Here is a 25116-nt window from a genome sequence, read left to right as displayed (position 1 = left end):
TTTTTACATTTTCTGCACTAACATTACAAAATAGTTTGCAAAATGTATGATATGCCAGAAATAAAACTACATAAGTATTGCATTGGCTGGGAATCGAACCCGGGTCAACTGCTTGGGAAGCAGCTATGCTCACCACTATACCACCAATGCATGAACCAACTTGACTGGTTTGGGATTATGGCTGTTAAACCTGCTAAAGTTTTACTTAAAAAAAGGAGGACTGAATATGTCTTGAAAGAGCCAATTACTAAAAAGTTTAAAAACAAGGCAAAGCATTGTCCAAAACTCAAAGATGAATTCTTGTGAATCAGCTATGGAGCTTTTCCGCCAATTCTTACAATTCTCTCAATTATTTTCACTTTTTTGCCAATAAGGTAACTAAACTCTTACCAAGAAAGAAAGTACACTATGAGCCTTAGCTCAAACAGATTACAAAGAGTCAACAGCAGCACGAAATTCCCCCTAAAGACCTCTGCCATTTTTGGCATTTTTAACACTAACGCTAAAGACAGAGGAGTTTTTGCAATTAGTTATGTAGCTTTTCCACCTCTGCCTACAAATTCTCTCAATTAGCTTTGCTTTTCGCCAACTAAGGTAGCTAAAGTGTTACCAAGAAAGAAATAAAAGCATAAGCCTTAGCACAGAAAGTGAAAAAGAGTCCAAACACCACCAAATGCAAAAAAACAATGAGTTCTTCAAGAATTAAACTATGGCCTATTGTTTTAAAAGCAACTACACCCACCAGCATAACACCAATGAAAACCCTTACATTGCTTAAATATTGGAGACTAACCCTACAAAGTATTTAATCAACAACTGAAGAGCAGAAGATCAGTTAGATGAGACAGTTGAAAAAAATCTAAGAAATATTCTCTTCAATTTTTTTCTCATTTTCGTGGTTGCTAAACTCTAAGAAGAAAGAAGAGCCTGAGACTTAACACGAAAAATCAAAACAGACTAAAAGCATCACCAAATGTGAAAAACATTTCATGAATTGGCTGAGAATCGAACTCTGGTCAACTACTTGGAAGGCAGCGATTCTCACCACTATATCACCAACACTTACAGAAGCCATGTTTTTTTCTTACATTTTCTGCACTAACAATATGAAATTATCAGAAAAAAGTAAGACGTGCCAGGAAAAAAAAACCCACATAAGTATTGCATTGACCAGGAATCAAACGCAGGTCAACTGCTTGGAAGGCAGGTTTGCTCACCACTATACCAAAAATGCTTAAGGTACCCAGCATTTTTTTCACATTTTCTGCACTAACCCTACAAAATTGTTAGTAAAAAGTATGACATGCCTGAAAAAAAAAAACACCGATGTTTTGTATTGCCCGGGAATTGAACACAGGTCAACTGCTTGGAAGGCAGCTATGCTCACCACTATACCACCAATGCTTACAGGGTCAGCTTTTTTTTTTTACATTTTCTGCACTAACATTACAAAATAGTTTGTAAAATGTATGATATGCCAGAAATAAAACTACATAAGTATTGCATTGGCTGGAAATCGAAACCGGGTCAACTGCTTGGGAAGCAGCTATGCTCACCACTATACCACCAATGAATGAACCCACTTGACTGATTTGGGATTTTGGCTGTTAAATCTGCTAAAGTTTTACTTAAAAAAGGAGGACTGAATATGTCTTGAAAGAGCCAATTACTAAAAAGTTTAAAAACAAGGCAAAGCATTGTCCAAAACTCAAAGATGAATTCTTGTGAATCAGCTATGGAGCTTTTCACCAATTCTTACAATTCTCTCAATTATTTTCACTTTTTTGCCAATAAGGTAACTAAACTCTTACCAAGAAAGAAAGTACACTATGAGCCTTAGCTCAAAAAGATTACAAAGAGTCAGCACCAGCACCAAATTACCCCTAAAGACCTCTGCCATTTTTGGCATTTTTAACACTAACTCTAAAGACAGAGGAGTTTTTGGAATCAGTTATGTAGCTTTTCCACCTCTGCCTACAAATTCTCTCAATTAGCTTTGCTTTTTGCCAACTAAGGTAGCTAAAGTGTTACCAAGAAAGAAATAAAAGCATAAGCCTTAGCACAGAAAGTGAAAAAGAGTCCAAACACCACCAAATGCATAAAAACAATGAGTTCTTCAAGAATTAAACTATGGCCTATTGTTTTAAAAGCAACTACACCCACCAGCATAACACCAATGCCAACCCTGACATTGCTTTCATATTGGAGACTAACCCTACAAAGTGTTTAATCAACAACTGAAGAGCAGAAGATCAGTTAGATGAGACAGTTGAAAAAAATCTAAGAAATATTCTCTTCAATTTTTTTCTCATTTTCGTGGTTGCTAAACTCTAAGAAGAAAGAAGAGCATGAGCCTTAACACAAAAAATTAAAACAGACTAAAAGCATCACCAAATGTGAAAAACAATTCATGCGTTGGCCAGGAATCGAACACGGCTTAACTGCTTGGAAGGCAGCTATGCTCACCACTATACCACCAACACTTACAGAAGCCATGTTTTTTTCTTACATTTTCTGCACTAACAATACAAAATTATTAGTAAAAAGTAAGACGTGCCAGGAAAAAAAACCCCACATAAGTATTGCATTGACCAAGAATCAATCGCAGGTCAACTGCTTGGAAGGCAGGTTTGCTCACCACTATACCAAAAATGCTTAAGGTACCCAGCATTTTTTTCACATTTTCTGCACTAACCCTACAAAATTGTTAGTAAAAAGTATGACGTGCCTGAATAAAAAACACACCCATGTTTTGCATTGGCCAGGAATCAAACCCAGGTCAACTGCTTGGAAGGCAGCTATGCTCACCACTATACCACCAATGCTTACAGGATCAGCTTTTTTTTTTTACATTTTCTGCACTAACAATACAAAATAGTTTGTAAAATGTATGATATGCCAGAAATAAAACTACATAAGTATTGCATTGACCGGGAATTGAACCCGGGTCAACTGCTTGGAAGGCAGCTATGCTCACCACTATACCACCAAGGCTTACAAGGTCAGCTTTTTTTTTACATTTTCTGCACTAACATTACAAAATAGTTTGTAAAATTTATGATAAGCCAGAAATAAAACTACATAAGTATTGCATTGGCCAGGAATCAAACCCGAGTCAACTGCTTGGGAAGCAGCTATGCTCACCACTATACCACCAATGCATGAACCAACTTGACTGGTTTGGGATTATGGCTGTTAAAACTGCTAAAGTTTTACTTAAAAAAAGGAGGACTGAATATGTCTTGAAAGAGCCAATTACTAAAAAGTTTAAAAACAAGGCAAAGCATTGTCCAAAACTCAAAGATGAATTCTTGTGAATCAGCTATGGAGCTTTTCCACCAATTCTTACAATTCTCTCAATTATTTTCACTTTTTTGCCAATAAGGTAACTAAACTCTTACCAAGAAAGAAAGTACACTATGAGCCTTAGCTCAAAAATATTACAAAGAGTCAGCACCAGCACCAAATTACCCCTAAAGACCTCTGCCATTTTTGGCATTTTTAACACTAACTCTAAAGACAGAGGAGTTTTTGGAATCAGTTATGTAGCTTTTCCACCTCTGCCTACAAATTCTCTCAATTAGCTTTGCTTTTTGCCAACTAAGGTAGCTAAAGTGTTACCAAGAAAGAAATAAAAGCATAAGCCTTAGCACAGAAAGTGAAAAAGAGTCCAAACACCACCAAATGCAAAAAAAACAATGAGTTCTTCAAGAATTAAACTATGGCCTATTGTTTTAAAAGCAACTACACCCACCAGCATAACACCAATGCCAACCCTGACATTGCTTTCATATTGGAGACTAACCCTACAAAGTGTTTAATCAACAACTGAAGAGCAGAAGATCAGTTAGATGAGACAGTTGGAAAAAAAGCTAAGAAATATTCTCTTCAATTTTTTTCTCATTTTCGTGGTTGCTAAACTCTAAGAAGAAAGAAGAGCCTGAGACTTAACACGAAAAATTCAAACAGTCTAAAAGCATCACCAAATGTGAAAAACAATTCATGCGTTGGCTGAGAATCGAACTCGGGTCAAATACTTGGAAGGCAGCGTTTCTCACCACTATACCACCAACACTTACAGAAGCCATGTTTTTTTCTTACATTTTCTGCACTAACAATACGAAATTATTAGTAAAAAGTAAGACGTGCCAGGAAAAAAAAACCCACATAAGTATTGCATTGACAAGGAATCAATCGCAGGTCAACTGCTTGGAAGGCAGGTTTGCTCACCACTATACCAAAAATGCTTAAGGTACCCAGCATTTTTTTCACATTTTCTGCACTAACCCTACAAAATTGTTAGTAAAAAGTATGATGTGCCTGAAAAAAAAAAACACCGATGTTTTGTATTGGCCGGGAATTGAACCCGGGTCAACTGCTTGGAAGGCAGCTATGCTCACCACTATACCACCAATGCTTACAAGGTCAGCTTTTTTTTTTACATTTTCTGCACTAACATTACAAAATAGTTTGTAAAATGTATGATATGCCAGAAATAAAACTACATAAGTATTGCATTGGCTGGAAATAGAACCCGGGTCAACTGCTTGGGAAGCAGCTATGCTCACCACTATACCACCAATGCATGAACCCACTTGACTGGTTTGTGATTTTGGCTGTTAAATCTGCTAAAGTTTTACTTAAAAAAGGAGGACTGAATATGTCTTGAAAGAGCCAATTACTAAAAAGTTTAAAAACAAGGCAAAGCATTGTCCAAAACTCAAAGATGAATTCTTGTGAATCAGCTATGGAGCTTTCCCGCCAATTCTTACAATTCTCTCAATTATTTTCACTTTTTTGCCAATAAGGTAACTAAACTCTTACCAAGAAAGAAAGTACACTATGAGCCTTAGCTCAAACAGATTACAAAGAGTCAACAGCAACACCAAATTCCCCCTAAAGACCTCTGCCATTTTTGGCATTTTTAACACTAACTCTAAAGACAGAGGAGTTTTTGGAATTAGTTATGTAGCTTTTCCACCTCTGCCTACAAATTCTCTCAATTAGCTTTGCTTTCTGCCCACTAAGGTAGCTAAAGTGTTACCAAGAAAGAAATAAAAGCATAAGCCTTAGCACAGAAAGTGAAAAAGATTCCAAACACCACCAAATGCAAAAAAACAATGAGTTCTTCAAGAATTAAACTATGGCCTATTGTTTTAAAAGCAACTACACCCACCAGCATAACACCAATGTCAACCCTGACATTGCTTTCGTATTGGAGACTAACCCTACAAAGTGTTTAATCAACAACTGAAGAGCAGAAGATCAGTTAGATGAGACAGTTGAAAAAAATCTAAGAAATATTCTCTTCAATTTTTTTCTCATTTTCGTGGTTGCTAAACTCTAAGAAGAAAGAAGAGCATGAGCCTTAACACGAAAAATTAAAACAGACTAAAAGCATCACCAAATGTGAAAAACAATTCATGCTTTGGCCAGGAATCGAACCCAGGTCAACTGCTTGGAAGGCAGCTATGCTCACGACTATACCACCAACACTTACAGAAGCAATGTTTTTTTCTTACATTTTCTGCACTAACAATACGAAATTATTAGTAAAAAGTAAGACGTGCTAGGAAAAAAAAACCCACATAAGTATTGCATTGACAAGGAATCAATCTCAGGTCAACTGCTTGGAAGGCAGGTTTGCTCACCACTATACCAAAAATGCTTAAGGTACCCAGCATTTTTTTCACATTTTCTGCACTAACCCTACAAAATTGTTAGTAAAAAGTATGATGTGCCTGAAAAAAAACCACACCCATGTTTTGCATTGGCCAGGAATCGAACCCAGATCAACTGCTTGGAAGGCAGCTATGCTCACCACTATACCACCAATGCTTACAAGGTCAGCTTTTTTTTTTACATTTTCTGCACTAACATTACAAAATAGTTTGTAAAATGTATGATATGCCAGAAATAAAACTACATAAGTATTGCATTGGCTGGAAATAGAACCCGGGTCAACTGCTTGGGAAGCAGCTATGCTCACCACTATACCACCAATGCATGAACCCACTTGACTGGTTTGTGATTTTGGCTGTTAAATCTGCTAAAGTTTTACTTAAAAAAGGAGGACTGAATATGTCTTGAAAGAGCCAATTACTAAAAAGTTTAAAAACAAGGCAAAGCATTGTCCAAAACTCAAAGATGAATTCTTCTGAATCAGCTAAGTAGCTTTTCCACCAATTCTTACATTTCTCTCAATTATTTTCACTTTTTTGCCAATAAGGTAACTAAACTCTTACCAAGAAAGAAAGTACACTATGAGCCTTAGCTCAAACAGATTACAAAGAGTCAACAGCAACACCAAATTCCCCCTAAAGACCTCTGCCATTTTTGGCATTTTTAACACTAACTCTAAAGACAGAGGAGTTTTTGGAATTAGTTATGTAGCTTTTCCACCTCTGCCTACAAATTCTATCAATTAGCTTTGCTTTCTGCCCACTAAGGTAGCTAAAGTGTTACCAAGAAAGAAATAAAAGCATAAGCCTTAGCACAGAAAGTGAAAAAGATTCCAAACACCACCAAATGCAAAAAAACAATGAGTTCTTCAAGAATTAAACTATGGCCTATTGTTTTAAAAGCAACTACACCCACCAGCATAACACCAATGTCAACCCTGACATTGCTTTCGTATTGGAGACTAACCCTACAAAGTGTTTAATCAACAACTGAAGAGCAGAAGATCAGTTAGATGAGACAGTTGAAAAAAATCTAAGAAATATTCTCTTCAATTTTTTTCTCATTTTCGTGGTTGCTAAACTCTAAGAAGAAAGAAGAGCATGAACCTTAACACGAAAAATTAAAACAGACTAAAAGCATCACCAAATGTGAAAAACAATTCATGCTTTGGCCAGGAATCAAACCCAGGTCAACTGCTTGGAAGGCAGCTATGCTCACGACTATACCACCAACACTTACAGAAGCAATGTTTTTTTCTTACATTTTCTGCACTAACAATACAAAATTATTAGTAAAAAGTAAGACGTGCCAGGAAAAAAAACCCCACATAAGTATTGCATTGACCAGGAATCAATCTCAGGTCAACTGCTTGGAAGGCAGGTTTGCTCACCACTATACCAAAAATGCTTAAGGTACCCAGCATTTTTTTCACATTTTCTGCACTAACCCTACAAAATTGTTAGTAAAAAGTATGACGTGCCTGAAAAAAAACCACACCCATGTTTTCCATTGGCCAGGAATCGAACCCAGGTCAACTGCTTGGAAGGCAGCTATGCTCACCACTATACCACCAATGCTTACAGGATCAGCTTTTTTTTTTACATTTTCTGCACTAACATTACAAAATAGTATGTAAAATGTATGATATGCCAGAAATAAAACTACATAAGTATTGCATTGGCCGGGAATCGAACCCGGGTCAACTGCTTGGGAAGCAGCTATGCTCACCACTATACCACCAATGCATGAACCAACTTTACTGGTTTGGGATTATGGCTGTTAAATCTCCTAAAGTTTTACTTAAAAAAAGGAGGACTGAATATGTCTTGAAAGAGCCAATTACTAAAAAGTTTAAAAACAAGGCAAAGCATTGTCCAAAACTCAAAGATGAATTCTTGTGAATCAGCTATGGAGCTTTTATACCAATTCTTACAATTCTCTCAATTATTTTCACTTTTTTGCCAATAAGGTAACTAAACTCTTACAAAGAAAGAAAGTACACTATGAGCCTTAGCTCAAAATGATTACAAAGAGTCAGCACCAGCACCAAATTACCCCTAAAGACCTCTGCAATTTTTGGTATTTTTAACACTAACTCTAAAGACAGAGGAGTTTTTGGAATCAGTTATGTAGCTTTTCCACCTCTGCCTACAAATTCTCTCAATTAGCTTTGCTTTTTGCCAACTAAGGTAGCTAAAGTGTTACCAAGAAAGAAATAAAAGCATAAGCCTTAGCACAGAAAGTGAAAAAGAGTCCAAACACCACCAAATGCAAAAAAACAATGAGTTAATCAAGAATTAAACTATGGCCTATTGTTTTAAAAGCAACTACACCCACCAGCATAACACCAATGTCAACCCTGACATTGCTTTCATTTTGGAGACTAACCCTACAAAGTGTTTAATCAACAACTGAAGAGCAGAAGATCAGTTAGATGAGACAGTTGAAAAAAAGCTAAGAAATATTCTCTTCAATTTTTTTCTCATTTTCGTGGTTGCTAAACTCTAAGAAGAAAGAAGAGCCTGAGACTTAACACAAAAAATTAAAACAGACTAAAAGCATCACCAAATGTGAAAAACAATTCATGCGTTGGCTGAGAATCGAACTCGGGTCAACTACTTGGAAGGCAGCGATTCTCACCACTATACCACCAACACTTACAGAAGCCATGTTTTTTTCTTACATTTTCTGCACTAACAATACGAAATTATTAGTAAAAAGTAAGACGTGCCAGGAAAAAAACCCCCACATAAGTATTGCATTAACCAGGAATCAATTGCAGGTCAACTGCTTGGAAGGCAGGTTTGCTCACCACTATACCAAAAATGCTTAAGGTACCCAGCATTTTTTTCACATTTTCTGCACTAACCGTACAAAATTGTTAGTAAAAAGTATGACGTGCCTGAAAAAAAAAAACACCAATGTTTTGTATTGGCCGGGAATTGAACCCTGGTCAATTGCTTGGAAGGCAGCTATGCTCACCACTATACCACCAATGCTTACAAGGTAAGCTTTTTTTTACATTTTCTGCACTAACATTACAAAATAGTTTGTAAAATGTATGATATGCCAGAAATAAAACTACATAAGTATTGTATTGGCTGGAAATAGAACCCGGGTCAGCTGCTTGGGAAGCAGCTATGCTCACCACTTTATCACCAATGCATGAACCCACTTGACTGGTTTGGGATTTTGGCTGTTAAATCTGCTAAAGTTTTACTTAAAAAAGGAGGACTGAATATGTCTTGAAAGAGCCAATTACTCAAAAGTTTAAAAACAAGGCAAAGCATTGTCCAAAACTCAAAGATGAATTCTTGTGAATCAGCTATGGAGCTTTTCCACCAATTCTTACATTTCTCTCAATTATTTTCACTTTTTTGCCAATAAGGTAACTAAACTCTTACCAAGAAAGAAAGTACACCATGAGCCTTAGCTCAAACAGATTACAAAGAGCCAACAGCAGCACCAAATTCCCCCTAAAGACCTCTGCCATTTTTGGCATTTTTAACACTAACTCTAAAGACAGAGGAGTTTTTGGAATCAGTTATGTAGCTTTTCCACCTCTGCCTACAAATTCTCTCAATTAGCTTTGCTTTCTGCCCACTAAGGTAGCTAAAGTGTTACCAAGAAAGAAATAAAAGCATAAGCCTTAGCACAGAAAGTGAAAAAGATTCCAAACACCACCAAATGCAAAAAAAACAATGAGTTCTTCAAGAATTAAACTATGGCCTATTGTTTTAAAAGAAACTACACCCACCAGCATAACACCAATGCCAACCCTGACATTGCTTTCGTATTGGAGACTAACCCTACAAAGTATTTAATCAACAACTGAAGAGCAGAAGATCAGTTAGATGAGACAGTTGAAAAAAATCTAAGAAATATTCTCTTCAATTTTTTTCTCATTTTCGTGGTTGCTAAACTCTAAGAAGAAAGAAGAGCATGAGCCTTAACACGAAATATTAAAACAGACTAAAATCATCACCAAATGTGAAAAACAATTCACGCGTTGGCCAGGAATCGAACCCGGGTCAACTGCTTGGAAGGCAGCTATGCTCACGACTATACCACCAACACTTACAGAAGCCATGTTTTTTTCTTACATTTTCTGCACTAACAATACAAAATTATTAGTAAAAAGTAAGACGTGCCAGGAAAAAAAAACCCACATAAGTATTGCATTGACCAGGAATCAATCTCAGGTCAACTGCTTGGAAGGCAGCTATGCTCACCACTATACCACCAATGCTTACAGGATCAGCTTTTTTTTTTACATTTTCTGCACTAACATTACAAAATAGTTTGTAAAATGTATGATATGCCAGAAATAAAACTACATAAGTATTGCATTGGCCAGGAATCGAACCCGGGTCAACTGCTTGGGAAGCAGCTATGCTCACCACTATACCACCAATGCATGAACCCACTTGACTGGTTTTGGATTATGGCTGTTAAATCTGCTAAAGTTTTACTTAAAAAAAGGAGGACTGAATATGTCTTGAAAGAGCCAATTACTAAAAAATTTAAAAACAAGGCAAAGCATTGTCCAAAACTCAAAGATGAAATCTTGTGAATCAGCTATGGAGCTTTTCCACCAATTCTTACAATTCTCTCAATTATTTTCACTTTTTTGCCAATAAGGTAACTAAACTCTTACCAAGAAAGAAAGTAAACTATGAGCCTTAGCTCAAAATGATTACAAAGAGTCAGCACCAGCACCAAATTACCCAAAAAGACCTCTGCCATTTTTGGCATTTTTAACACTAACTCTAAAGACAGAGGAGATTTTGGAATCAGTTATGTAGCTTTTCCACCTCTGCCTACAAATTCTCTCAATTAGCTTTGCTTTTTGCCAACTAAGCTAGCTAAAGTGTTACCAAGAAAGAAATAAAAACATAAGCTTTAGCACAGAAAGTGAAAAAGAGTCCAAACACCACCAAATGCAAAAAAACAATGAGTTCTTCAAGAATTAAACTATGGCCTATTGTTTTAAAAGCAACTACACCCACCAGCATAACACCAATGCCAACCCTGACATTGCTTTCGTATTGGAAACTAACCCTACAAAGTGTTTAATCAACAACTGAAGAGCAGAAGATCAGTTAGATGAGACAGTTGAAAAAAAGCTAAGAAATATTCTCTTCAATTTTTTTCTCATTTTCGTGGTTGCTAAACTCTAAGAAGAAAGAAGAGCATGAGCCTTAACACGAAATATTAAAACAGACTAAAATTATCACCAAATGTGAAAAACAATTCACGCGTTGGCCAGGAATTGAACCCGGGTCAACTGCTTGGAAGGCAGCTATGCTCACGACTATACCACCAACACTTACAGAAGCCATGTTTTTTTCTTACATTTTCTGCACTAACAATACAAAATTATTAGTAAAAAGTAAGACGTGCCAGGAAAAAAAAACCCACATAAGTATTGCATTGACCAGGAATCAATCTCAGGTCAACTGCTTGGAAGGCAGCTATGCTCACCACTATACCACCAATGATTACAGGATCAGCTTTTTTTTTTACATTTTCTGCACTAACATTACAAAATAGTTTGTAAAATGTATGATATGCCAGAAATAAAACTACATCAGTATTGCATTGGCCAGGAATCGAACCCGGGTCAACTGCTTGGGAAGCAGCTATGCTCACCACTATACCACCAATGCATGAACCCACTTGATTGGTTTGGGATTATGGCTGTTAAATCTTCTAAAGTTTTACTTAAAAAAAGGAGGACTGAATATGTCTTGAAAGAGCCAATTACTAAAAAGTTTAAAAACAAGGCAAAGCATTGTCCAAAACTCAAAGATGAAATCTTGTGAATCAGCTATGGAGCTTTTCCACCAATTCTTACAATTCTCTCAATTATTTTCACTTTTTTGCCAATAAGGTAACTAAACTCTTACCAAGAAAGAAAGTAAACTATGAGCCTTAGCTCAAAATGATTACAAAGAGTCAGCACCAGCACCAAATTACCCCTAAAGACCTCTGCCATTTTTGGCATTTTTAACACTAACTCTAAAGACAGAGGAGATTTTGGATTCAGTTATGTAGCTTTTCCACCTCTGCCTACAAATTCTCTCAATTAGCTTTGCTTTTTGCCAACTAAGGTAGCTAAAGTGTTACCAAGAAAGAAATAAAAACATAAGCCTTAAGGCCCCGTCACACATAACGAGATCGCTAGCGAGATCGCTAATGAGTCACGATTTTGGTGACGCAATAGCGATCTCTCTAGCCATCTCGTTATGTCTGACAGGTAAAAACGATCAGGCCCCTGTTGTGAGATCGCTGATCATTACAAAGCTTCCTGGACCATTCCTGGGTCGTTGCGCTCCCGCTGGGCAGTGTGCATCGCTGTATTTGACACCTTGTCAACGACCTCGCTAGCGATTCAGAACTGAGACACATTGAGGTGCATAAATTGGACTTTTCTGCGTTCATCGTCCCTGATTGGTGGTCGCTACTGCGTCCTTGTTTTTTCAGATCCTACCAGCGTTCTCCGGCTGTGACTCCACTTTGAACAAATCAGACATCTTTAGCGAAGTAGGTATTGTTTGGGGTCTCAAATGAGTTTCCATTTTTAATTCATTTATAGGACATCTACCAATTATCTGCTATCATTGCTCTTCAGGGAGGGAGGGAGGGCTTGGCTTCTATCTGTATATATATGCTTTTGCATGGGCAGATATTTTAGGGGTCTCATGCACACACACCCACACAGCACGTTTTCTGACACGCTGTCGTGGCCAACCGCTTCAGAGTTTTTCATATGCCAATTAACATGAAGCTTAAATCAATAGACTGTTCTTTTGGCCTGTTGCACGCTTCAAAACTTTCTTCGTCGACGTGATGCAATTACGTACTGTCCGCCTGGCTTTGTGGACTCTGTGGACCGAGCCAATGGGGAAGTGGAGCTCGGTGAATAGCGTGCAAACGATCCTGCAATTGCAGGCCTTCAACCAGTGGGACATGGCAGAAACACCCATGATGCGAAGACCTGCCGCGACAACTGCTGCCAGTATTTTAACGGTCCTGGTGCCCCGTCACACATAACGAGATCGCTAACGAGATCGCTATTGAAGCCAAGCCCTCCCTCCCTGAAGAGCAATGATAGCAGATAATTGGTAGATGTCCTATAAATGAATTAAAAATGGAAACTCATTTGAGACCCCAAACAATACCTACCTCGCTAAAGATGTCTGATTTGTTCAAAGTGGAGTCACAGCCGGAGAACGTTGGTGGGATCTGAAAAAACAAGGACGCAGTAGCGACCACCAATCAGGGACGATGAACGCAGAAAAGTCCAATTTATGCACCTCAATGTGTCTCAGTTCTGAATCGCTAGCGAGGTCGTTGACAAGGTGTCAAATACAGCGATGCACACTGCCCAGCGGGAGCGCAACGACCCAGGAATGGTCCAGGAAGCTTTGTAACGATCAGCGATCTCACAGCAGGGGCCTGATCGTTGCTACCTGTCAGACATAACGAGATCGCTAGCGAGATCGCTATTGCGTCACCAAAATCGTGACTCATTAGCGATCTCGCTAGCGATCTCGTTATGTGTGACGGGGCCTTTAGCACAGAAAGTGAAAAAGAGTCCAAACACCACCAAATGCAAAAAAACAATGAGTTCTTCAAGAATTAAACTATGGCCTATTGTTTTAAAAGCAACTACACCCACCAGCATAACACCAATGCCAACCCTGACATTGCTTTCGTATTGGAAACTAACCCTACAAAGTGTTTAATCAACAACTGAAGAGCAGAAGATCAGTTAGATGAGACAGTTGAAAAGAAGCTAAGAAATATTCTCTTCAATTTTTTTCTCATTTTCGTGGTTGCTAAACTCTAAGAAGAAAGAAGAGCATGAGCCTTAACAGGAAATATTAAAACAGACTAAAATCATCACCAAATGTGAAAAACAATTCACGCGTTGGCCAGGAATCGAACCCGGGTCAACTGCTTGGAAGGCAGCTATGCTCACCACTATACCACCAACACTTACAGAAGCCATGTATTTTTCTTACATTTTCTGCACTAACAATACCAAATTATTAGTAAAAGGTAAGACGTGCCAGGAAAAAAAACCCCACATAAGTATTGCATTGACCAGGAATCAATCGCAGGTCAACTGCTTGGAAGGCAGGTTTGCTCACCACTATACCAAAAATGCTTAAGGTACCCAGCATTTTTTTCACATTTTCTGCACTAACCCTACAAAATTGTTAGTAAAAATTATGACGTGCCTGAAAAAAAGCCACACCCATGTTTTGCATTGGCCAGGAATCAAACCCGGGTCAACTGCTTGGAAGGCAGCTATGCTCACCACTATACCACCAATGCTTACGGGATCAACTTTTTTTTTACATTTTCTGCACTAACATTACAAAATAGTTTGTATAATGTATGATAAGCCAGAAATAAAACTACATAAGTATTGCATTGGCCGGAATCAAACCCAGGTCAACTGCTTGGGAAGCAGCTATGCTCACCACTATACCACCAATGCATGAACCAAATTGACTGGTTTGGGATTATGGCTGTTAAATCTGCTAAAGTTTTACTTAAAAAAAGGAGGACTGAATATGTCTTGAAAGAGCCAATTACTAAAAAGTTTAAAAACAAGGCAAAGCATTGTCCAAAACTCAAAGATGAATTCTTGTGAATCAGCTATGTAGCTTTTCCACCAATTCTTACATTTCTCTCAATTATTTTCAATTTTGTCAATAAGGTAACTAAACTCTTACCAAGAAAGAAAGTAAACTATGAGCCTTAGCTCAAACAGATTACAAAGAGTCAACAGCAGCACCAAATTACCCCTAAAGACCTCTGCCATTTTTGGCATTTTTAACACTAACTCTAAAGACAGAGGAGTTTTTGGAATCAGTTATGTAGCTTTTCCACCTCTGCCTACAAATTCTCTCAATTAGCATTGCTTTTTGCCAACTAAGGTAGCTAAAGTGTTACCAAGAAAGAAATAAAAACATAAGCCTTAGCACAGAAAGTGAAAAAGAGTCCAAACACCACCAAATGCAAAAAAACAATGAGTTCTTCAAGAAATAAACTATGGCCTCTTGTTTTAAATGGAACTACACCCGCCAGAATAACACCAATGCCAACCCTGACATTGCTTTCGTATTGGAGACTAACCCTGCAAAGTATTTAATCAACAACTGAAGAGCAGAAGATCAGTTAGATGAGACAGTTGAAAAAAATCTAAGAAATATTCTCTTCAATTTTTTTCTCATTTTCGTGGTTGCTAAACTCTAAGAAGAAAGAAGAGCATGAGCCTTAACACGAAAAATTAAAACAGACTAAAAGCATCACCAAATGTGAAAAACAATTCATGTGTTGGCTGGGAATCAAACCCGGGTCAACTGCTTGGAAGGCAGCTATGCTCACCACTATACCACCAACACTTACAGAAGCCATGTTTTTTTCTTACATTTTCTGCCCTAACAATACAAAATTATTAGTAAAAAGTAAGACGTGCCAGGAAAAAAAAACCCACATAAGTATTGCATTGACCAGGAATCAATCGCAGGTCAACTGCTTGGAAGGCAGGTTTGCTCACCACTATACCAAAAATGCTTAAGGTACCCAGCATTTTTTTCACATTTTCTGCACTAACCCTACAAAATTGTTAGTAAAAATTATGACGTGCCTGAAAAAAAGCCACACCCATGTTTTGCATTGGCCAGGAATCGAACCCGGGTCAACTGCTTGGAAGGCAGCTATGCTCACCACTATACCACCAATGCTTACGGGATCAACTTTTTTTTTACATTTTCTGCACTAACATTACAAAATAGTTTGTATAATGTATGATAAGGCAGAAATAAAACTACATAAGTATTGCATTGGCCGGAATCAAACCAAGGTCAACTGCTTGGGAAGCAGCTATGCTCACCACTATACCACCAATGCATGAACCAAATTGACTGGTTTGGGATTATGGCTGTTAAATCTGCTAAAGTTTTACTTAAAAAAAGGAGGACTGAATATGTCTTGAAAGAGCCAATTACTAAAAAGTTTAAAAACAAGGCAAAGCATTGTCCAAAACTCAAAGATGAATTCTTGTGAATCAGCTATGTAGCTTTTCCACCAATTCTTACATTTCTCTCAATTATTTTCACTTTTTTGCCAATAAGGTAACTAAACTCTTACCAAGAAAGAAAGTACACTATGAGCCTTAGCTCAAACAGATTACAAAGAGTCAACAGCAGCACCAAATTCCCCCTAAAGACCTCTGCCATTTTTGGCATTTTTAACACTAACTCTAAAGTCAGAGGAGTTTTTGGAATCAGTTATGTAGCTTTTCCACCTCTGCCTACAAATTCACTCAATTAGCTTTGCTTTATGCCCACTAAGGTAGCTAAAGTGTTACCAAGAAAGAAATAAAAGCATAAGCCTTAGCACAGAAAGTGAAAAAGATTCCAAACACCACCAAATGCAAAAAAACAATGAGTTCTTCAAGAATTAAACTATGGCCTATTGTTTTAAAAGCAACTACACCCACCAGCATAACACAAATGTCAACCCTGACATTGCTTTCGTATTGGAGACTAACCCTACAAAGTATTTAATCAGCAACTGAAGAGCAGAAGATCAGTTAGATGAGACAGTTGAAAAAAATCTAAGAAATATTCTCTTCAATTTTTTTCTCATTTTCGTGGTTGCTAAACTCTAAGAAGAAAGAAGAGCATGAGCCTTAACACGAAAAATTAAAACAGACTAAAAGCATCACCAAATGTGAAAAACAATTCATGTGTTGGCCAGGAATCAAACCCGGGTCAACTGCTTGGAAGGCAGCTATGCTCACCACTATACCACCAACACTTACAGAAGCCATGTTTTTTTCTTACATTTTCTGCCCTAACAATACAAAATTATTAGTAAAAAGTAAGACGTGCCAGGAAAAAAAAACCCACATAAGTATTGCATTGACCAGGAATCAATCGCAGGTCAACTGCTTGGAAGGCAGGTTTGCTCACCACTATACCAAAAATGCTTAAGGTACCCAGCATTTTTTTCACATTTTCTGCACTAACCCTACAAAATTGTTAGTAAAAATTATGACGTGCCTGAAAAAAAGCCACACCCATGTTTTGCATTGGCCAGGAATCGAACCCGGGTCAACTGCTTGGAAGGCAGCTATGCTCACCACTATACCACCAATGCTTACGGGATCAATTTTTTTTTACATTTTCTGCACTAACATTACAAAATAGTTTGTATAATGTATGATAAGGCAGAAATAAAACTACATAAGTATTGCATTGGCCGGAATCAAACCAAGGTCAACTGCTTGAGAAGCAGCTATGCTCACCACTATACCACCAATGCATGAACCAAATTGACTGGTTTGGGATTATGGCTGTTAAATCTGCTAAAGTTTTACTTAAAAAAAGGAGGACTGAATATGTCTTGAAAGAGCCAATTACTAAAAAGTTTAAAAACAAGGCAAAGCATTGTCCAAAACTCAAAGATGAATTCTTGTGAATCAGCTATGTAGCTTTTCCACCAATTCTTACATTTCTCTCAATTATTTTCACTTTTTTGCCAATAAGGTAACTAAACTCTTACCAAGAAAGAAAGTACACTATGAGCCTTAGCTCAAACAGATTACAAAGAGTCAACAGCAGCACCAAATTCCCCCTAAAGACCTCTGCCATTTTTGGCATTTTTAACACTAACTCTAAAGTCAGAGGAGTTTTTGGAATCAGTTATGTAGCTTTTCCACCTCTGCCTACAAATTCACTCAATTAGCTTTGCTTTATGCCCACTAAGGTAGCTAAAGTGTTACCAAGAAAGAAATAAAAGCATAAGCCTTAGCACAGAAAGTGAAAAAGATTCCAAACACCACCAAATGCAAAAAAACAATGAGTTCTTCAAGAATTAAACTATGGCCTATTGTTTTAAAAGCAACTACACCCACCAGCATAACACAAATGTCAACCCTGACATTGCTTTCGTATTGGAGACTAACCCTACAAAGTATTTAATCAGCAACTGAAGAGCAGAAGATCAGTTAGATGAGACAGTTGAAAAAAATCTAAGAAATATTCTCTTCAATTTTTTTCTCATTTTCGTGGTTGCTAAACTCTAAGAAGAAAGAAGAGCATGAGCCTTAACACGAAAAATTAAAACAGACTAAAAGCATCACCAAATGTGAAAAACAATTCATGTGTTGGCCAGGAATCAAACCCGGGTCAACTGCTTGGAAGGCAGCTATGCTCACCACTATACCACCAACACTTACAGAACCCATGTTTTTTTCTTACATTTTCTGCACTAACAATACAAAATTATTAGTAAAAAGTAAGACGTGCCAGGAAAAAAAAACCCACATAAGTATTGCATTGACCAGGAATCAATCGCAGGTCAACTGCTTGGAAGGCAGGTTTGCTCACCACTATACCAAAAATGCTTAAGGTACCCAGCATTTTTTTCACATTTTCTGCACTAACCCTACAAAATTGTTAGTAAAAAGTATGACGTGCCTGAAAAAAAAACACACCCATGTTTTGCATTGGCCAGGAATCGAACCCGGGCCAACTGCTTGGAAGGCAGCTATGCTCACCACTATACCACCAATGCTTACAGGATCAGCTTTTTTTTTTACATTTTCTGCACTAACATTACAAAATAGTTTGTAAAATGTATGATATGCCAGAAATAAAACTACATCAGTTTTGCATTGGCCAGGAATCGAACCCGGGTCAACTGCTTGGGAAGCAGTTATGCGCACCACTATACCACCAATGCATAAACCAACTTGACTGGTTTGGGATTATGGCTGTTAAATCTGCTAAAGTTTTACTTAAAAAAAGGAGGACTGAATATGTCTTGAAAGAGCCAATTACTAAAAAGTTTAAAAACAAGGCAAAGCATTGTCCAAAACTCAAAGATGAAATCTTGTGAATCAGCTATGGAGCTTTTCCACCAATTCTTACAATTCTCTCATTTATTTTCACTTTTTTGCCAATAAGGTAACTAAACTCTTACCAAGAAAGAAAGTAAACTATGAGCCTTAGCTCAAAATGATTACAAAGTGTCAGCACCAGCACCAAATTACCCCTAAAGACCTCTGCCATTTTTGGCATTTTTAACACTAACTCTAAAGACAGAGGAGTTTTTGGAATCAGTTATGTAGCTTTTCCACCTCTGCCTACAAATTCTCTCAATTAGCTTTGCTTTTTGCCAACTAAGGTAGCTAAAGTGTTACCAAGAAAGAAATAAAAACATAAGCCTTAGCACAGAAAGTGAAAAAGAGTCCAAACACCACCAAATGCAAAAAAACAATGAGTTCTTCAAGAATTAAACTATGGCCTATTGTTTTAAAAGCAACTACACCCACCAGCATAACACCAATGCCAACCCTGACATTGCTTTCATATTGGAGACTAACCCTACAAAGTGTTTAATCAACAACTGAAGAGCAGAAGATCAGTTAGATGAGACAGTTGAAAAAAAGCTAAGAAATATTCTCTTCAATTTTTTTCTCATTTTCGTGGTTGCTAAACTCTAAGAAGAAAGAAGAGCCTGAGACTTAACACGAAAAATTAAAACAGTCTAAAAGCATCACCAAATGTGAAAAACAATTCATGCGTTGGCTGAGAATCGAACTCAGGTCAACTACTTGGAAGGCAGCGATTCTTACCACTATACCACCAACACTTACAGAAGCCATATTTTTTTCTTACATTTTCTGCACTAACAATACGAAATTATTAGTAAAAAGTAAGACGTGCCAGGAAAAAAAACCCCACATAAGTATTGCATTGACCAGGAATCAATCGCAGGTCAACTGCTTGGAAGGCAGGTTTGCTCACCACTATACCAAAAATGCTTAAGGTACCCAGCATTTTTTTCACATTTTCTGCACTAACCCTACAAAATTGTTAGTAAAAAGTATGACGTGCCTGAAAAAAAAAAACACGGATGTTTTGTATTGGCCGGGAATTGAACCCAGGTCAACTGCTTGGAAGGCAGATATGCTCACCACTATACCACCAATGCTTACAAGGTCAGCTTTTTTTTTTACATTTTCTGCACTAACATTACAAAATAGTTTGTAAAATGTATGATATGCCAGAAATAAAACTACATAAGTATTGCATTGGCTGGAAATAGAACCCGGGTCAACTGCTTGGGAAGCAGCTATGCTCACCACTATACCACCAATGCATGAACCCACTTGACTGGTTTGGGATTTTGGCTGTTAAATCTGCTAAAGTTTTACTTAAAAAAGGAGGACTGAATATGTCTTGAAAGAGCCAATTACTAAAAAGTTTAAAAACAAGGCAAAGCATTGTCCAAAACTTAAAGATGAATTCTTGTGAATCAGCTATGTAGCTTTTCCACCAATTCTTACATTTCTCTCAATTATTTTCACTTTTTTGCCAATAAGGTAACTAAACTCTTACAAAGAAAGAAAGTACACTATGAGCCTTAGCTCAAACAGATTACAAAGAGTCAACAGCAGCACCAAATTCCCCCTAAAGACCTCTGCCATTTTTGGCATTTTTAACACTAACTCTAAAGACAGAGGAGTTTTTGGAATCAGTTATGTAGCTTTTCCACCTCTGCCTACAAATTCTCTCAATTAGCTTTGCTTTCTGCCCACTAAGGTAGCTAAAGTGTTACCAAGAAAGAAATAAAAGCATAAGCCTTAGCACAGAAAGTGAAAAAGATTCCAAACACCACCAAATGCAAAAAAACAATGAGTTCTTCAAGAATTAAACTATGGCCTATTGTTTTAAAAGCAACTACACCGACCAGCATAACACCAATGTCAACCCTGACATTGCTTTCGTATTGGAGACTAACCCTACAAAGTGTTTAATCAACAACTGAAGAGCAGAAGATCAGTTAGATGAGACAGTTGAAAAAAAGCTAAGAAATATTCTCTTCAATTTTTTTCTCTTCAATTTTTTTCTCATTTTCGTGGTTGGTAAACTCTAAGAAGAAAGAAGAGCCTGAGACTTAACACGAAAAATTAAAACAGACTAAAAACATCACCAAATGTGAAAAACAATTCATGCGTTGGCTGAGAATCGAACTCAGGTCAACTACTTGGAAGGCAGCGATTCTCACCACTATACCACCAACACTTACAGAAGCCATGTATTTTTCTTACATTTTCTGCACTAACAATACCAAATTATTAGTAAAAAGTAAGACGTGCCAGGAAAAAAAAACCCACATAAGTATTGCATTGACCAGGAATCAATCGCAGGTCAACTGCTTGGAAGGCAGGTTTGCTCACCACTATACCAAAAATGCTTAAGGTACCCAGCATTTTTTTCACATTTTCTGCACTAACCCTACAAAATTGTTAGTAAAAATTATGACGTGCCTGAAAAAAAGCCACACCCATGTTTTGCATTGGCCAGGAATCAAACCCGGGTCAACTGCTTGGAAGGCAGCTATGCTCACCACTATACCACCAATGCTTACGGGATCAACTTTTTTTTTACATTTTCTGCACTAACATTACAAAATAGTTTGTATAATGTATGATAAGCCAGAAATAAAACTACATAAGTATTGCATTGGCCGGAATCAAACCCAGGTCAACTGCTTGGGAAGCAGCTATGCTCACCACTATACCACCAATGTATGAAACAAATTGACTGGTTTGGGATTATGGCTGTTAAATCTGCTAAAGTTTTACTTAAAAAAAGGAGGACTGAATATGTCTTGAAAGAGCCAATTACTAAAAAGTTTAAAAACAAGGCAAAGCATTGTCCAAAACTCAAAGATGAATTCTTGTGAATCAGCTATGTAGCTTTTCCACCAATTCTTACATTTCTCTCAATTATTTTCACTTTTTTGCCAATAAGGTAACTAAACTCTTACCAAGAAAGAAAGTAAACTATGAGCCTTAGCTCAAACAGATTACAAAGAGTCAACAGCAGCACCAAATTCCCCCTAAAGACCTCTGCCATTTTTGGCATTTTTAACACTAACTCTAAAGACAGAGGAGTTTTTGGAATCAGTTATGTAGCTTTTCCACCTCTGCCTACAAATTCTCTCAATTAGCTTTGCTTTTTGCCAACTAAGGTAGCTAAAGTGTTACCAAGAAAGAAATAAAAACATAAGCCTTAGCACAGAAAGTGAAAAAGAGTCCAAACACCACCAAATGCAAAAAAACAATGAGTTCTTCAAGAAATAAACTATGGCCTCTTGTTTTAAATGGAACTACAGCCGCCAGAATAACACCAATGCCAACCCTGACATTGCTTTCGTATTGGAGACTAACCCTGCAAAGTATTTAATCAACAACTGAAGAGCAGAAGATCAGTTAGATGAGACAGTTGAAAAAAATCTAAGAAATATTCTCTTCAATTTTTTTCTCATTTTCGTGGTTGCTAAACTCTAAGAAGAAAGAAGAGCATGAGCCTTAACACGAAAAATTAAAACAGACTAAAAGCATCACCAAATGTGAAAAACAATTCATGCGTTGGCTGGGAATCAAACCCGGGTCAACTGCTTGGAAGGCAGCTATGCTCACCACTATACCACCAACACTTACAGAAGCCATGTTTTTTTCTTACATTTTCTGCACTAACAATACAAAATTATTAGTAAAAAGTAAGACGTGCCAGGAAAAAAAAACCCACATAAGTATTGCATTGACCAGGAATCAATCGCAGGTCAACTGCTTGGAAGGCAGGTTTGCTCACCACTATACCAAAAATGCTTAAGGTACCCAGCATTTTTTTCACATTTTCTGCACTAACCCTACAAAATTGTTAGTAAAAATTATGACGTGCCTGAAAAAAAGCCACACCCATGTTTTGCATTGGCCAGGAATCGAACCCGGGTCAACTGCTTGGAAGGCAGCTATGCTCACCACTATACCACCAATGCTTACAAGGTCAGCTTTTTTTTTTACATTTTCTGCACTAACATTACAAAATAGTTTGTATAATGTATGATAAGGCAGAAATAAAACTACATAAGTATTGCATTGGCCGGAATCAAACCCAGGTCAACTGCTTGGGAAGCAGCTATGCTCACCACTATACCACCAATGCATGAACCAAATTGACTGGTTTGGGATTATGGCTGTTAAATCTGCTAAAGTTTTACTTAAAAAAAGGAGGACTGAATATGTCTTGAAAGAGCCAATTACTAAAAAGTTTAAAAACAAGGCAAAGCATTGTCCAAAACTCAAAGATGAATTCTTGTGAATCAGCTATGTAGCTTTTCCACCAATTCTTACATTTCTCTCAATTATTTTCACTTTTTTGCCAATAAGGTAACTAAACTCTTACCAAGAAAGAAAGTACACTATGAGCCTTAGCTCAAACAGATTACAAAGAGTCAACAGCAGCACCAAATTCCCCCTAAAGACCTCTGCCATTTTTGGCATTTTTAACACTAACTCTAAAGTCAGAGGAGTTTTTGGAATCAGTTATGTAGCTTTTCCACCTCTGCCTACAAATTCACTCAATTAGCTTTGCTTTATGCCCACTAAGGTAGCTAAAGTGTTACCAAGAAAGAAATAAAAGCATAAGCCTTAGCACAGAAAGTGAAAAAGATTCCAAACACCACCAAATGCAAAAAAACAATGAGTTCTTCAAGAATTAAACTATGGCCTATTGTTTTAAAAGCAACTACACCCACCAGCATAACACCAATGTCAACCCTGACATTGCTTTCGTATTGGAGACTAACCCTACAAAGTATTTAATCAGCAACTGAAGAGCAGAAGATCAGTTAGATGAGACAGTTGAAAAAAATCTAAGAAATATTCTCTTCAATTTTTTTCTCATTTTCGTGGTTGCTAAACTCTAAGAAGAAAGAAGAGCATGAGCCTTAACACGAAAAATTAAAACAGACTAAAAGCATCACCAAATGTGAAAAACAATTCATGTGTTGGCCAGGAATCAAACCCGGGTCAACTGCTTGGAAGGCAGCTATGCTCACCACTATACCACCAACACTTACAGAACCCATGTTTTTTTCTTACATTTTCTGCACTAACAATACAAAATTATTAGTAAAAAGTAAGACGTGCCAGGAAAAAAAAACCCACATAAGTATTGCATTGACCAGGAATCAATCGCAGGTCAACTGCTTGGAAGGCAGGTTTGCTCACCACTATACCAAAAATGCTTAAGGTACCCAGCATTTTTTTCACATTTTCTGCACTAACCCTACAAAATTGTTAGTAAAAAGTATGACGTGCCTGAAAAAAAAACACACCCATGTTTTGCATTGGCCAGGAATCGAACCCCGGCCAAATGCTTGGAAGGCAGCTATGCTCACCACTATACCACCAATGCTTACAGGATCAGCTTTTTTTTTTACATTTTCTGCACTAACATTACAAAATAGTTTGTAAAATGTATGATATGCCAGAAATAAAACTACGTAAGTATTGCATTGGCCGGGAATCGAACCCAGGTCAACTGCTTGGGAAGCAGCTATGCTCACCACTATACCACCAATGCATGAACCCACTTGTCTGGTTTGGGATTTTGGCTGTTAAATCTGCTAAAGTTTTACTTAAAAAAGGAGGACTGAATATGTCTTGAAAGAGCCAATTACTAAAAAGTTTAAAAACAAGGCAAAGCATTGTCCAAAACTCAAAGATGAATTCTTGTGAATCAACTATGTAGCTTTTCCACCAATTCTTACATTTCTCTCAATTGTTTTAACTTTTTTGCCAATAAGGTAACTAAACTCTTACCAAGAAAGAAAGTACACTATGAGCCTTAGCTCTAAAGGATTACAAAGAGTCAGCACCAAATTCCCCCTAAAGACCTCTGCCATTTTTGGCATTTTTAACACTAACTCTAAAGACAGAGGAGTTTTTGGAATCAGTTATGTAGCTTTTCCACCTCTGCCTACAAATTCTCTTAATTAGCTTTGCTTTTTGCCAACTAAGGTAGCTAAAGTGTTACCAAGAAAGAAATAAAAGCATAAGCCTTAGCACAGAAAGTGAAAAAGAGTCCAAACACCACCAAATGCAAAAAAACAATGAGTTCTTCAAGAATTAAACTATGGCCTATTGTTTTAAAAGCAACTACACCCACCAGCATAACACCAATGCCAACCCTGATATTGCTTTCATATTGGAGACTAACCCTACAAAGTGTTTAATCAACAACTGAAGAACAGAAGATCAGTTAGATGAGACAGTTGAAAAAAAGCTAAGAAATATTCTCTTCAATTTTTTTCTCATTTTCGTGGTTGCTAAACTCTAAGAAGAAAGAAGAGCCAGAGACTTAAAACGAAAAATTAAAACAGACTAAAAGCATCGCCAAATGTGAAAAACAATTCATGCGTTGGCTGAGAATCGAAATCGGGTCAACTACTTTTAAGGCAGCGATTCTCACCACTATACCACCAACACTTACAGAAGCCATGTTTTTTTCTTATATTTTCTGCACTAACAATACGAAATTATTAGTA

General features: G+C 37.3%; 11 non-coding genes across 11 annotated transcripts; all 11 read right to left on the bottom strand.

Moving 5' to 3' along the window:
- Positions 1-78: 78 nt before the first annotated feature.
- Positions 79-150, bottom strand: TRNAG-CCC (transfer RNA glycine (anticodon CCC)). The gene has a single exon. It is a non-coding gene; the product is annotated as a tRNA-Gly (tRNA).
- A 4195-nt stretch (positions 151-4345) lies between these two features.
- Positions 4346-4417, bottom strand: TRNAG-UCC (transfer RNA glycine (anticodon UCC)). The gene has a single exon. It is a non-coding gene; the product is annotated as a tRNA-Gly (tRNA).
- A 2938-nt stretch (positions 4418-7355) lies between these two features.
- On the bottom strand, positions 7356-7427 carry TRNAG-CCC (transfer RNA glycine (anticodon CCC)). The gene has a single exon. It is a non-coding gene; the product is annotated as a tRNA-Gly (tRNA).
- A 2600-nt stretch (positions 7428-10027) lies between these two features.
- On the bottom strand, positions 10028-10099 carry TRNAG-CCC (transfer RNA glycine (anticodon CCC)). The gene has a single exon. It is a non-coding gene; the product is annotated as a tRNA-Gly (tRNA).
- A 1180-nt stretch (positions 10100-11279) lies between these two features.
- TRNAG-CCC (transfer RNA glycine (anticodon CCC)) lies at positions 11280-11351 on the bottom strand. The gene has a single exon. It is a non-coding gene; the product is annotated as a tRNA-Gly (tRNA).
- Positions 11352-15374: 4023 nt separating this feature from the next.
- On the bottom strand, positions 15375-15446 carry TRNAG-UCC (transfer RNA glycine (anticodon UCC)). The gene has a single exon. It is a non-coding gene; the product is annotated as a tRNA-Gly (tRNA).
- Positions 15447-16794: 1348 nt separating this feature from the next.
- TRNAG-UCC (transfer RNA glycine (anticodon UCC)) lies at positions 16795-16866 on the bottom strand. Its single transcript has one exon. It is a non-coding gene; the product is annotated as a tRNA-Gly (tRNA).
- A 1347-nt stretch (positions 16867-18213) lies between these two features.
- On the bottom strand, positions 18214-18285 carry TRNAG-UCC (transfer RNA glycine (anticodon UCC)). The gene has a single exon. It is a non-coding gene; the product is annotated as a tRNA-Gly (tRNA).
- A 96-nt stretch (positions 18286-18381) lies between these two features.
- Positions 18382-18453, bottom strand: TRNAG-CCC (transfer RNA glycine (anticodon CCC)). Its single transcript has one exon. It is a non-coding gene; the product is annotated as a tRNA-Gly (tRNA).
- A 4038-nt stretch (positions 18454-22491) lies between these two features.
- Positions 22492-22563, bottom strand: TRNAG-UCC (transfer RNA glycine (anticodon UCC)). The gene has a single exon. It is a non-coding gene; the product is annotated as a tRNA-Gly (tRNA).
- Positions 22564-24080: 1517 nt separating this feature from the next.
- TRNAG-CCC (transfer RNA glycine (anticodon CCC)) lies at positions 24081-24152 on the bottom strand. The gene has a single exon. It is a non-coding gene; the product is annotated as a tRNA-Gly (tRNA).
- Between the last annotated feature and the right edge of the window lie 964 nt (positions 24153-25116).

This window comes from Phyllobates terribilis, unplaced genomic scaffold, assembly GCF_046119375.1.
Source record: "Phyllobates terribilis strain yellow unplaced genomic scaffold, ASM4611937v1 Scaffold_3__8_contigs__length_932513732, whole genome shotgun sequence".
Taxonomy (NCBI): domain Eukaryota; kingdom Metazoa; phylum Chordata; class Amphibia; order Anura; family Dendrobatidae; genus Phyllobates; species Phyllobates terribilis.
The sequence above is the reverse complement of the archived record's forward strand: the minus strand, read 5'-3'. Positions and strand labels throughout refer to the sequence as shown.